General features: G+C 42.4%; 1 protein-coding gene across 1 annotated transcript in view; it reads right to left on the reverse strand.

Moving 5' to 3' along the window:
• Positions 1–12,616, reverse strand: part of LOC126153665 (protein jim lovell-like) — a 791,593-nt gene extending 778,977 nt beyond the window's left edge. The window contains exon 1 of the mRNA XM_049916086.1: positions 12,104–12,616. The gene's annotated coding sequence lies outside the window, so the exon portion shown is untranslated. The remainder of the gene's footprint in view (positions 1–12,103) is intronic.
• Positions 12,617–13,101: the final 485 nt, after the last annotated feature.

Consider the following 13,101-nt stretch of genomic DNA (forward strand, 5'->3'; position numbering starts at 1 on the left):
GCGGCAGCGGGCTTCCCACGGCCGTCATGCGCTGCCGGCGTATCTCGGCGATCCTCGGCCTATCCGCTGCCGCCCGCGGACGGCTAATCAGCAGCCGACATCTCGGCCCGACAGCCGTAACTCTGGCCGTCACGTAGCTCGCAGATCGTGACGCTCCGCAGATGCCGCCGCCGCCAGCTGCCGCCGCCGCCGCCGCCGCCGTCGCACACGCATCGCAGGGCCTTCCTGCGTGGCCGCCGTAGTCGCCGTGTGCGATAAACGGGGTAACAGGCCCGTGGCAGGATCCCGCGCAGCAGCGTCCCGCCGCCTTCCTAACTAGGCTTAACGGCGGCTCCGACTATACCACGGAACAGTCGCAGCGCGTTTCGCTGGATGCTAATAAGGCAGGGACGGTCCGTGACTCTGCTCTGCGCTCAGAGCGCTGGGAATGTCCTCTTCGAGGTCCTGCATTCTAATCTCAAGAAATATTGTTTCAGTGCAATTTCTCACATATTCTCAGGCGTTATCTGTCTACATGACATAGCTGTATTATTGCGTTTTCATTGACGGAGATGTGTTTCTCCTCGGCAACTCCTTCTGTTCTATAAAAGAATTTCTATTACCGTAATGTGTAAAAGGTGGTGGGTAGGAAGTGCTAGCTCTATAAGCTCTTATAATTTTACTTCACATGGTTCACAATCATGTAGAATTTTTAATTGACATGATATGGGCTGTTGACTGTGGAAATCATTTATTTTACGCCGCGCGGGATTAGCCGAGCGGTCTAGGGGGGTGCAGTCATGGACTCTGCGGCAGGTCCCGGCGGAGGTTCGAGTCCTCCCTCGGGCACGCGTGTGTGTGTTTGTCCTCAGGATAATTTAGGTTCAGTAGTGTGTAAGCTTAGGTACTGATGACCTTAACAGTTAAGTCCCATAAGATTTCACACACACATTATTTATTTTACAATTTCAATTTTGGCTTTTGGGCCATTTTCGAGTGGTACGGCAAAATATTTTGCTTCAGCGCATGTTAGACTTCAAAATCCGCTGACGTGTATGCGCGATATATCATGCGGAAAGATCTATGGCACGTGAAACTATCGCATGTATTCCACCGACTAAACAACTTTCCATCAGCATTAAAAAAAAAAAAATCGGCTATCTTCGGAGTTTACCATAATACAAACGGCTTACAAAATTCGTCTTGTAAAATTCCGTATTTGTTTTTCATCTGCCACAAATTGTATACCTCAACTACGAATGAGTTAAGCTAACGAAAATTACCAAACAAGCGCTGAATATGAATATAATCTTACAATATTAAATAGGTAACACTTCCTAATGTTATGCGAAACTATATCTATTTGAAAGAAATTTCCACCATTTCTGCACAACTATATTTACTTGAAAAAAATTTCCACCGTTTCACTGTTAATTTTCATTTATTTTACCAAATCATGATTTCGTCTCTATAGTCTTTCTCAAGTGCATGTTGAAACGTTAAAATATATCTGGCCTGTATGTGACATGTCATCTTAGAGAAACGTATTTCTGGTCTTACAGTGTTTTCGACGATGACATATTTGTGAAAGACAGGTTAGATATATTTTAAGTTGTCACCATACATCTGACAATGGCTCGAAGTCGAAATCATAACTGTGTAAACTAAGTGAACAATTAAATGTCAGACGGCGGAAATTTCTTACAAAAAATTCTACGTGACTGTGGTCCCCCTTGAAGGAAAGCACATGTGTCTCGAACCAGCTTTCGGCTGCTTAGGCAATTGTCAGATGGCAACTGAAAGTTGCAAACACAAGTAAAACCACGTGCGACTTGCAAAGATATTATTTATACGGAAGATACAAAGATAGAAATGATGTGTAGAGTGTTTACAAATGAAAGTGTTACATTCTTTACGTCACTCAGAAACGGCCACATTGAATATAAGGCGAAATAAAATCTTTTATCTAGAAATGCATTTAATTTTTAATCTGGCATTTTTAACTAAAAGTTTAAGAGGGGGGGTGGGGGAAGGAAATTGAGTGTGGCTATTTAAATTTAATACTAAGCTGGCATTCTGTCTCATATGTTCGTTGATTCCCAGTTTTTACACCAGGGTTATCTTTCTGCCTATTTATTTTTATTTACTTCATTTTTTGCAGAACGCAAAACTTTGCATTACACGTCACATGAGTGGTCTCCTTCTTACTTAACGTCAAGCGGTTCTCGTTTTCAGGTAACCTAACTGCCACGGCTGTGTCTGACTGACCAGTGTATATTTTTTCGCAGTATTTGCATGTGATTTTATGCACAGCAGTCTCTGGCAAGTGTTGCAGTTTCTCTTAACTGTTGAATAAAAATTTGGACGTGCTGCTGGCGTTATAAAATGCAAGTCCGTAGTTACGAAGTTATCTGAAATTTTAGCAGTTTGTGGGATGGTACACCTGTTCTTATAAGTGCTGAATGGTTCCTGTCGCTCAGCGTATATAAGTGGTGTAAATTACGCATTTTCTTTTTTCGTTTTCGCCTTGTTTCCTTCTGTAGTTAATATAACTATTTCCGTGTGACAAAGAAAATGTATTACTTTCTTATATAATCTTTCTATATTTCATCACTTTGCCATCTTTTGTGACTTACGTGTAAGTAATATCTGTGTAAGTCGCACGTCAATTTATTTGTGTTTGCGCGACATTCAGATGTCACCTGACGATAGCTAAAGAAGTCGAAAGCCTCTTCGTGACAAAATAAAACTAGTTTTTCATGTCATTAAGAAACGTTTCCTATTTAATATTATCATCGTGTGGTGCCAAACACGACGGAAAATTCACTGAATGTTAAGTTTCCTTACATATTACGATTAAAAGAGAAATGCTTTATTGTTCTGGAATATTTTTTTAACTGCAGCTCCACAGATACACTACAATGTTTTTATTGTACTCTTTGTCACTTTCAGGATTGCGGCCTCAATTTGGAGGGATCATTCTTGCAATTGAAGCGGTCAGTCTTGCCAAGCGGGAGCCTGGGGTCATCATAAAAAAAAAAATGATTCAAATGGCTCTGAGCACTATGGGACTTAACATCTGTGGTCATAAGTCCCCTAGAACTTAGAACTACTTAAACCTAACTAACCTAAGGACATCACACACATCCATGCCCGAGGCAGGATTCGAACCTGCGACCGTAGCAGTCGCGCGGTTCCGGACTGATAGCCTAGAACCGCTAGACCACCGCGGCCGGCGGTCATCATCACTGTCTCTGATTAGAGTAATAAATGTTTTTTTTTTAATTCCAGTTTTTGATCACAATATAAAGTCCTTCGACGATGATCGTTTTCAGTCAGTAATGACCATCTTCAGATCTGTTCTGCACCATGTCCTAATGTGATAAAGCCGTAATGGTATCATCAAAACACTCAGAAAAGCATCGTCACGTAGCACTAAAATAAGGCGTAAAATCGGCCACTGCTGAGTATACTTATACATTTTGACGATGCCATTACGACTTTATCAGATTAGACATGGTGTAGAACAGATCTGAAGATGTCATTACTGACCGAAACCGGTCATCGTCGAAGGACTTTATATTGCGATCAAAGGCTGGAATAAAAAAAAAAATTGACTATACCTGGTTCATTGTTTGTATTCGCGACTATGTCACAGTTGGTGAAATTAGACTAACGTCTCTCCAGGAGAGACTGGTACAGTGGCCGGTGACGATGACAGGTTCAAGCTTGACAACTGGACTGATTAAAAGAACGAGCACTTGAGAATGGCGCTGCAACCCTAAAAATAGTCTCAATATATGAAATATAACTAAACAAAATGCAAAATAAAAACATTAATTTTTTGTACTGCTATTTCCAAAAATATCATACACGTGTCAACAAATCACATTCTCCTTCTTGCAAAACGGAGAAGATCGCCATAAATATATTTTATTGACGGCTGATGGATGGCATTATTTTTGCTTGTTAAATGGTACAGTGAATATAAAGGACGCAGCAAAAAATGTGGACGAGGGTTACATTTAATGCAGTTTTAAATGGAAAACAATAAGGGAAATAAGACACACTGTTTTGGGTAATTATACAGAATAAATGACAATGGGATTATAAAAAAATCTTGAAATGTCTCGAGAACAATAAATTAACAACCTGCTTCCGAGAAGTTAGAACAGAAGCAGCAGAAAGAACAGTTTTGTCAAAAGAAAATATATCAAAATTTGAAGGACTGCATGGAAAAGGCGGTAAGAGAATAGGTGTGAATTGGCCTGAGAATATAAGCAAAAGAGGTACAGTGAAAAGATGAAAATAATGGACAAAAAGAAAACAGCAAATGAGAAGAACTGAAATTGGCAAGTGGTAGCTTATTTATTTATTTTTTTTTTTTAATCAAGTTTGTCTTTGTTCCCGATGATGACAGTGCACTGCTGAAACGCTTCTTGACTATTTTATTTTACGATAAAAAGGCAACTAACGCAGAAATTGTTGCAGTAATAGAGAGACTTTTTTGGGACACTGCAGAATATACTTGATTCGTTAGCTGGAAGACATTTTTGTCCCCACAACCTTTTAAGGTAAGAAGCAGTAGTTATGTCATCTCTTCGAGAAATTTCTACTTTTTACGTTTCGTTGTTTTATCTGTTTGTGTGTTAAGTTACTGAGATGGAGATTTGCCTCAACGAGTGTGGGAAACTGCCCCAAAAGCGTACCCACGACGGTTAGTGTACCAGACCACCGGTCGCTAATCCTGCACGCGGATCACATCCAGGCTTTCGATCCTCCTTGCCTGCTGAAGTTAACGTTCTAATTTTTGCCCGCAACGCAACATAAGATGACAAGTTACCAATGTGTAAGCACAGTTTCCGTTCGCTTCCACAGCACAAAGTTGCTAACGTTTGTGAACGTTCTTTGTATCTCGTTGGTTTTTGACAGCGCTTGTGCCGTCGCCAGCAAAACGTTACGAAATTTAAAACACATATCTTACATACATAAATAAATGTCGACAGCACTGCATCAGTGGTCACAAAAGAGTGAATACTTTTTTTAAAGAAAACTATTTTAAGAACATCAATAATGCAGACTGCCACATCACTGAAAAAATTATAAGGATATTAGTCGTATGGGACACTTTCGTTAATGTTATAGCTTCTAGGAGAAATATTTATAAGCGGAGGTCGCCTAGCAGAGAGGTATATTTACTGTTTTAATTTGAATCTCCGACCTGTCATTAAGATAAATAGCTGAAACTGATTTTAATTAATTGCACCGAGTTAATATTAGCGTTGTCATATTTCCCAATTCTCGCCATAACTGGTGTCTTATTTCGAATCGTTCTTCGGTCGATCAGAAATTCAGCGCCACGAAATAAAAGCGTGTTTCCTTTTTTTAAAGCGACATTTACTTTAGGATGTCGATCCCTACGAGATAATTGAAGAGTGTTTGTGTCATTATGATAATAGGAAGGTATTTTATAGTTCAAAAAATCGTGTTCAGATGCTGTCATACGTTCGAAATACTGTGGACGGCAGCACCGGGGGACAGAACTCGTATTTTCTAGATTTAATTTTACAAAATTATTCTGAAACCACTCAGCTACAAACATTTTCACTTGATTCGACTATTCCGATGTTACTGTAATTATTATTGATAATCAGTGTTCCACTGGTATAACGCCGTGCTCTAATTTTTCCGCCCAGTTCTAATGTCATCGCGTGTACATAAGCCAATTCTTACGTATTCCAGTATTTTATATCGATTATATTTTTTCCTCTTTGCTATGCACTATATATGCAAATAATTCAGTCCAGGTGGCGGCGGCTTAAAATCGTGTACTGTGACATTCCAAAAGTTCGTCCTTCGTCGGTCTATTTAATTTCTTGCACCCGTCACTAGCTTCATATTCCAGACACTTCCTGTTTGGTATTACCCAGTCTTCCTGCTATTCACGTTTCACATCCGTGCGGTGCTGTGTTCAAAACGTGTAATTTAAGATCTTAGGTTACAACAGTGACATTTCATTGTTCCAAATGAACTTGTACATTATTTAACGGGACAATAAAAGCACTTGGCACACGCAAAAGAAAATGATTTTGCTGTTAGTATACAACTCATAGGAAGGTAGCAAGTCAGATGCCTCACTAATAAACGTTCACAGCGTTTGGTATGTGCGAAACAGATGACGGCAAAATTACGCATTGGTAAAGTACCAAGATTGAAAACCGTCTCCATCATTCACAAGAACAGTGGATAATATTTATCGAAATCCAGAACTAATATTTTAGCGTAACTTCATTCCTCGTTTTTTAAGGATATATTCTGTAGTTGTCAATGTTTTTGTACACGACATAGATATTAGATATTTTCATATCCCACTCACTTTGTTTGAAAGCACTCTGGCACTAGAACTGAGCGCATCCGTTCAAAATGTTTTATTTCTCTGCCGACCCAAGCATATCATTTGTTTTGAAGAATATTGGTTCAATTTGATGCATGCTACACATAAAAACCAATCTAATAGTAACACTTGCTCAGTAACAAAAAACACACTTTTGAATACATTATGTTGCGCTCTCACAAAAAGAAGTACATCCTATCAAATGAAATACTATTAAATCTTCGTATACTGTGTATTTTAAATCGTAGATAATTGAAATGCAAAATTGCTGATCCTTTCATGACCAGTGATTTCAGCTAAGCTGTTATCGTTCTGTTTCGCTTTGTGTACGTATGACACATCAAATTCACAAAAATATCACATGAAAATATAAACGTTTTACACATGTTACGGAGCCAAACTAGTAAAAATGACTTACTGGTACTTTACATTCCTAAAATTATATTTTAGATCCCTCGGATTAATGTTCGATTATACTGCCATTAAGGTATGTATAACAGATACTGTAACGCTAACGTTATTGCAATATATGTATGAAAAAACGAATCTCTTCTACAAAACTAGGAAACGAGAATGCACATTCGGGATCAGATGCTACTTCAGTATTGATAAATACCTCTCCTTTTTAAAAATATCGTGATTCTCCAGTATTTGCAAATAATTATCGCACTCCGAGGACACAGATGCAGTGAAAAGAAAGGGTACAGGAGAATATTAAACGCTCGCTCGACACAAATATGATTCAGCCTACTTCTTTATTTTGAAAGCAGTAGATAGTCTTTGGAAACAGAAATTATTTACACATCGTTGACATGCAGCTAGTAACATTAGTCGTCCCAAGTCTCAGAGATTCTCAAATATTCCAGTACAGTACATGTTGTCATCCACGTATTGACACTGTTCATAAATTAGGAGTTACTCAAACATGCTTTTTGTTATGATCTTGATCATGCTATCATGGTCACAGAGCGCAAAAGTTACTACTTTTGTGGTATAATTGCTTAAGAACAATGTTATTATGGACGAGAGAAAACATCTTTGCATCTCTCTTTGAGCCTAAGCATCAGACTATGTTCCGTAATCGCAGCATCTCTTGATAGTGAGTACTGTCTACAAAAGGAGCGTAGATAAATTATTTTACGATGTTTTATCGATTTTATAAAGTGTGTTACCTTAGCGTAGCGTTATTTTGAATGCGCGCTGGCGGTTGCAAAACTAATCGAAATGTTCATGGTTACAGTTGCCTGTTTTTTTTCCAAACGTTTCTGTGTTCCTAGAATTATTTTCTCCGTAGTTTTAGAAGCCAAAGCATTTATACAAGCAGTGCATACGGTTGTAAAAACTATTTGAACGTAGAACAGGCACAGAAATTTGTAACTGAATTTACGGTCGACCGCTATTTCAATTTCAGTGAAATTAGAGAGGCGAAGGCATGAAAAAAAAAGGACAGTCATTAATTCGTATTTCGCAACTATAGCTAATACTAAAGAAATAGAGACACGTATAATGAAAAGTATTCCTGCATAAAAATTTCCGATTGTCGAAATTCGCCTTTGCGCATTTTTGAACGGTAGTGAATATTTATGATAAGTGTTATATCTAAAACATAACTTTAGCAGCGGCTACGTGTTTCTCAACTGCACTTTGCGAAGCTTTCTTCATTTTTTAATTTGAGAAGTTAAGGGGTGTTCTGCCATTCTCTTCTTCTAAATTGAATGAATTGTCATCTATTATGTAGTATGCTAGGCTATCTGTCACAAGAGAATTCATCAGTTAGCTATTATGCGTACCTGTCATTTGTCCGTTAGCTTTCTGCGAACCTGTCTTTTGTCCATAAGCTTTCCTCATTTCCTAGCGATTTTTGCAGTCATCTGATGAAACGGATCCTTCAGATACTCCTGCTGTACCTTAATTACGAACAGAAAATCGAGACAATCTTTTCGACTCTTCGCAACATACCTGAATGTCTAGCGATTCTTGCAAAATAAACCGACTAACAGGTGCTTGCGGCGTGTGCTTGCACGCTGGCGCTCTCGGAGGGGCACGACTGCCACCCAGGGTTACGTAGCCTACCTAGTAGTCATCACTAGTCCACGAGCGCGAATTTACTTCCAGTTTCACTGCCATACGTATCAAAATGAATCATTTTCTCAGGATTTCGTGGCTGCTGTTTTTAGACGAGACAGTCGGGCCAGAACGAGACGAAGAAAGTAGTTTTGGGTTCTCTTGCCGACCGAATTTGCGGGCAAGGGTGAGGGGCTGCAGCCACAACGTGGTCGCCACGCGGGCGGTCTGTAGATGGCGGGAGGCGCACGTGGCGGGCACGCGCATTGGCTGTCCCACACGGCAAAGTGCCTCTGCCACCGCCTTGTCGTTCGTATCACTGTTGCCCACATTTACTAGGCGTCTTCGAGGTGGTAGTTTCACACACTGTCGCATTATTTGCTGAACGTAGCTACGCGAGTCAGCACGGACATAACATAGCTATTTCCACGTACTGTACCTTCGGAATAAAAGGTCCCCAAATGTACATTCGGCACTTCTCTTATTATGACGACTCGACGTTAACGGAAAACTAGGGCGCTAAGAAATACAGCGAATCTTTCCATGAATTCACGCACGTGTAAAGAGAATCCGAAAACATAACGAAAATTCTGTACGCACGGCTCCTGCTTTAGCTTATTTAGCTTTTGAGGCACTATAATCGTTTATTGAAGTATTCGTTCGTTCTGAATCTTCATCAGCATTTTATATTTTGTTCCGTTACTGCTGCGATTTGTATTTCAATATGTGCATCAGGAGCGCAGACGACGCTGACGAAAGCCGCTGTTTTTACAGTCCGGAAAACAGCTCTTCCGGGAACAAATATTATAGGATGAGCCGTCAAAGGAACGGAACCGGAGGTAGCGTTCAGTTGAAAAAATTTCCCAACCTATTTTTTTTGTGGGTCATAAGTTTTCTGACTCGTTTGATGCGTCCCGCCACAAATTCCTCTCTTGTGACAGCCTCCTCATCTCAGAGTAGCACTAAAGTACTTCTAATTTAGGGTATAATTCTTGAACTTGCTTACCCTGTAGGGGTATCCTTCAACAGGAAAAATATACCGAGTGGTTTGAAAATGGTGCCAACGTGCAACTATGTTGTTGTACTATATATATATATATATATATATACAATCGCACCAAAAAGTATTGGCACACGTGCGTATTTATCGTTGCTGGTTACAAACGCCGCACTTTCCGGTACACAGTACATGTACGTGCTACCTCACATACCAGACATTACAATTCTGCCCATAGTGCCTACCATTAACAAAGAAATGCAGTGTTATGGGCAAACACGTATCTCCTCTGCACACAAAAAGTATTGGCACAGAGCATGGCATCTCGGTATATTGCTGGGTTTTCAGGTACCGGAACGCCATCTGCTGACACATTAGACACTGCGTGTTGTTGACGGCCCGGTCGCCAGTATGTTGCTGTAGTGCGCGATAGTGGTCAGCATGGGGCCGAAGAAGAAGGAACATTCAGTGGCGTTGCGTGAGAGAGTGGTATTGCTCCATTCACAAGGGAGAAGCTATCGACAAATCGGAGCAGAGGTGTCTGTGAGCTACACCACGGTAAGAGCCATCATTCAGAAATATAAAGAGACTGGAACAACAGTGAATAAGTGTCGTCCTGGACGTCCAAAAGTGCTTACAACCCGAGAGCGTCGCCATATCATCGCACTTGCTCGGAAGGAACCTGCTACAAGTGCAGCAACTATTGCTGAGATTGTTCAGACAACGTCCGACAAGACGGTTAGTGTTCAGACTATACGAAATGTGTTGAATGAGGCTGACATGCATGGACGTTCTCCCAGGAAGAAGCCATACATTTCGGAAATTAACCGGCAGAAACGCCTGCAGTTTGCCAAGGACTACATCAGCAAGCCGATGGAGTTTTGGAACACTGTGATATTTAGCGACGAATCGAAGTTCAATGTGTTCGGATTTGATGCAAGAAAGAAAATTTGGCGCAAGCCGAATACGCACCTCGACATCAAACACATGCATCCCACAGTCAAACACGGTGGGGGCGGTATCATGGTCTGGGGCTGTATGGCGGCTTCCGGCGTTGGAAATCTAGCTGTAATTCACGGCACAATGGATCATATGAGATACATTGACGTGTTGCGAGGTAATTTACACGCTAGTGCACAGAAATTGGGCCTTACTGGGGTGTTTCAGTTCCAGCAAGACAACGACCCAAAACATACCGCCATGAAAACCCGGGAGTGGTTACTGTACAATGCCCCCAGAAGGGTTCTAACACCACCTCAGAGCCCTGATTTGAACCCCATTGAGAACCTGTGGGCTCATCTTGACACACAAGTCAGAAAAAGGCGTCCGTCCGGTAAAAACGACTTGGAGAAAGTGCTCCTGGAGGAATGGTCGAAAATTACCCCTGATATCACCCGGAATTTAATACAAAGCATTCCTAGGCGTTTACGTGCTGTTATAGATGCTAAAGGGATGCACACTAGCTATTAGATGGTGAACATCAATGAAGAAAACGAACACACTGTCCGATTCATATGCGTGTGCCAATACTTTTTTGGGTGCAGAAGAGCGATGTTTTTTTTCATGACACTGTATGTTACTTTAAGGACAGGTGATTTTGACATATTTGTAAACTATGTAATGTAAGGTGTCACATGTATGGGTTCTGTTCTGAAATATATGTTTCGTTTAACCTACAACCACTAAAATGTAACTGTGCCAATACTTTTTGGTGCGATTGTATATGTGTGTGTGTGTGTGTGTGTGTGTGTGAAACATATAACAATTTGTCGGAGCTACTTTCGTTACACGGTTAATGTTTAAGTAAATAACTGAACATACACGGTGAGGAATAGTAACACACTTTCCTGTTTAAAGGAATAGAGTACATATTTTTCAAATAACATTATTTGCGCCCTAAACTGTAATTAATGTCTATTTCCCACTAACGGCGAATTTCTACCGTTACGCCGTTACGCCGTTGTCATCTGGCAGTTGACATACGTGAGGACAGGCTATTAAATTGTCGAGTCATCGGCATATGGCGCGCAAACATAAGATTCACGACAAGTAATCATCCGAAAAACTGCCATAATTTTTATGTTTGCCCGCCATATGCCAGTGGCTGGACCACTTATTGGCCTGTCATGCACTTGAAGTACCGCTTGAGAATGACATAATAGGCAAACTGCTAATAAACTGTAATTCTGGCCGATGACAGAAATGTCATTTCAAATGCATTGCCAACGAAAGAAAAGAGTAAGTAATATTAAAACGGAGGAGGCACGTCCTGCAGTAAATTGGAAGTGTCACGCTAATTAATTTACAGACTTTGCGTCACGGTTTCAATTTTTTTGCGGTGTACAGGACTTTTGTAGCGCTCTCACTGGCAGACGATACAATACGATCGCTCGCACACGATTCAGACGTCCAGAACGCGGATCACGAGCCGGAACGGAACGTTCTGCCGCGAACGACGCCAATAAAAAACGAAGCGCTCGTAGGCAGCAGTCTGTGGCTGATCGTTAATTAGTGGGTGCGCTTCAGCAGGTTCTCACGTTACACCGGCCTCAAAGGATGCCGCCGCTCCCGCCGCTCCGATAAATCTTAGGCCCTGCGGATGGCCGGTCAGTTGGCCTGTCCCACAGCGAAAGGCGAGCAGAACAAGGCGGCGTGGACAGCGTACTTACCATCCGGAGACCTCCAGGCGAAGGATCGGCCTCCTGTTGCAGCCTGCCGATGTGACGGAATCGACGATCTACGCAGGAGTCTCGAATTCGAAGCCTGCCGGTTGTTGTCACTGTCCTCAGCCTGGTTACAGAGTTAGTGGTGTGGTGACCGGTGATGGCTATGTTCTAATCCTTTTCATTACGGAACCACCCTTCTTGTGAGCGCACACAGGAGAGCCGTCTTAGGGTCGTGCTCGCTTCACTTCCCCCTTTTTGTTGTCTTAGATCACTGCACTCGCACAAAGTCCGAGAAAGGGGGAAAACTCTAGTTGCCACTGTGAGGGAGAGTTTTCGCTGACTCTCGCGCGTAGTTTGCGCCGGAGCGAGAGGGGGAACTGAAAGTGTGTGCGTGTCCAATCACAGTCCTTCACTTTATTTATTCTTTACGCATCCCACCCCTGGCCTTCACTTGTCTCAAGTTTCATTTGCTCGCTCCCGATGCTATTTAAATAACAAAAGGGCAGCGGGGTGGCGCGAGGGAAGGCAACGAGGAAAAGAAGAGAAGCGGCAGCGGGAAGGAAGGGCGTCCAAGAAAACAGGAAAATCCTGCGACGAGGGTAGCACTCGGCGGATAATTATGCGGGATGCACCTGCCGTGTAGCAGCCGCGTTGTCTGCTTGGCGGACGATGCTGCTGCTGCTTCTGCGGAGGAGGCGGCAGCGGCGGCGGCGGCGGCGGAGGAGGCGAGCTGTCACGATCAGCTGACTGCGGCGCGCGCAGCGTAAACAGTTTAGGCACATGCGCCGGCCGACGGGCTGTCTGGCTGGGCGTGTTTGTCCGCCCCGGAGGGGAGCACACGTGCTCCTGCGGGCGAGTCCACCGCTGCTCACGGTTACGGGAAAGACGCTCCGCGGCGAGGGCTCGCTCGCTACTGCCTGGGCGCGAGGGACAGCAGAGGCGGCGAGAAAGGAGTGCGGCAGACTCCGTCCGCCGGGAACAGGTGGAAGATGTGTTTTGTT

The sequence above is a fragment of the Schistocerca cancellata genome, chromosome 2 (genome assembly GCF_023864275.1).
Source record: "Schistocerca cancellata isolate TAMUIC-IGC-003103 chromosome 2, iqSchCanc2.1, whole genome shotgun sequence".
NCBI classification, from domain to species: domain Eukaryota; kingdom Metazoa; phylum Arthropoda; class Insecta; order Orthoptera; family Acrididae; genus Schistocerca; species Schistocerca cancellata.